This window comes from Cynara cardunculus, unplaced genomic scaffold, assembly GCF_001531365.2.
Source record: "Cynara cardunculus var. scolymus isolate 2C unplaced genomic scaffold, CcrdV1 Un_Scaffold_4197, whole genome shotgun sequence".
NCBI lineage: Eukaryota > Viridiplantae > Streptophyta > Magnoliopsida > Asterales > Asteraceae > Cynara > Cynara cardunculus.
In genome coordinates this window covers 27,133-29,022 of record NW_020201784.1, presented here as the reverse complement: position 1 = coordinate 29,022, position 1,890 = coordinate 27,133, and positions in this window count along the sequence as shown.

Genomic DNA, 1,890 nt, shown 5'->3' with positions numbered 1-1,890 from the left:
CTTATTTAACATATTTTAGAATGTCCAAGGACTTATTTGTGCCAAAAAATTGTCCAAGGACTTATTTAACATGTTTTGGAAAGTTCAAGGACTTATTTGTTCCAAAAAAAAGTTCAAGGACTTAATCATTCCAAACAAGAAAGTTCATTGGTTTTTATTGTACTTTTCCCTAAAAAAAACCTAAATCAAGATGACCGAGCGAACGCCTGCATCATCTTCATCCCTTTCCCATGGCAGCTGCAATCCCATCCCAATCTCCAACAACATCTCTTTACGTTTTCTTTTGCAGCCTCTCTACTCATTTCCTTCAAGAACAGGGGGAAGGGGACCATCATGCTTGTCGCCGTCAGAAAGAGGAGCTATGGGTTTCGTTTACAAGCTCCGGGATCTCGACTGGAGAGGACTTCACCATACCGGTTTGCAAGCGTTGAAGACGCTTAGCGACTTGGTGGTCCATCAAATCAGGCGATTTGTGGAACTGGAATAAGCGGAGGAGGATGAGGATGTGCTTCCTCCGGCGGCGGAAATGAAGAATCATGAGGGCCCATAACGAGATTTTTATTTGGAAATGGAATTGGAATTGGAATTTTTGGGATTGCTTAATTAAAATAACTTATGTTTTTTTTAAAGTGTTTATAAATTTATGTGGTATTAAACCGGAGTTAAATAAAATAGGGTTAAAATTGTAAACTAGTAATAAGCTGTTTTTGATAAGGAATGATTAACTTATCAAAAACAGTTTATTACCGGTTTGACACCAATATAAGCAGTTTTTTTTTTCTTATCCAAACATTAGAAAACAGTTTATCACCGGTGTCAGACTAAAATAAGTTAAAAAACAGCTTTTATAAGCAATACCAAACACCCCCGAACTTCTTTTAATTGGTTTTTAAAAAAATGGAAGTGACACATAAGATTTTAATGCTCTACATTAGACTTGTTTATGGGTGGGATGACTTGTTAGATTCGGTCTATCTAACCCGCTAGAAATACAGGTTTGGATAACTATTATCAAAAAAATGAACGGTCTAGGTTTGTTCGTTAAAATTAACGGGCAGTCATGGACAATGTAAAAATATATATGGGCAGGTCCGTCCAGTCCGTTTATATTGTATAATTAATGTTTTTTTATCATTAATTAAAATTATACTAGTCTATTTTAAAATTAAATTATTAAATTTATAAGATGAGACTCTTTGGTTATTCTTGAGAACCCAAAAGGTTAAGGGTTGTTTGTTTACATCTTAATGTAAATATTGATGTTATACATAAAAAACATGAATGTATTATTGATTTTATGGAAGTCTGAATTTTGTTTTTCATTTTTTTCTTCACTTGTTGAGATCTATGTGTCACTTTAAGTGTTTAAAATTTTAATTGCAAAGATGTTTTTCATTTACTTTTTGGTTTCATATTTATTAATTAATTGATACTTGATAGCAATCAAGTTTATAGATTTATAAGAGTTAGACTTTTTGGATACGTTAGCCCGTGGGCAAGTCTGACCTGTTTATAAGCGGACAATGCTAATTTGTCAAGCCTGACAAAAGAGCTTGGGTTTGGCCAAAAAACAAGTCAGACTCGATCCAAACCCAACCTAAACCAACAAATGGTCATCTTTAATCTACATCATCATTTGTAAGGTTAGCACGTTAATGAATCCATAAATTAAAAAAAGTTTAGTTTAGACCCTAAAATAAATGCTTTGGAATGGTTTCCTAAAATAGGAAGTAGAATAAAGTTGGTTTATTTTGTTACAAATTTCCTTTAATTAAATTATAATATCTATTATAAAGTATTTGGAAAGAAAATGTATTAAATGTTATCTACGATTTTTACAAACATCTTAAAATTTAATGTTATAAATTACTATAACATACCTTTACTTTC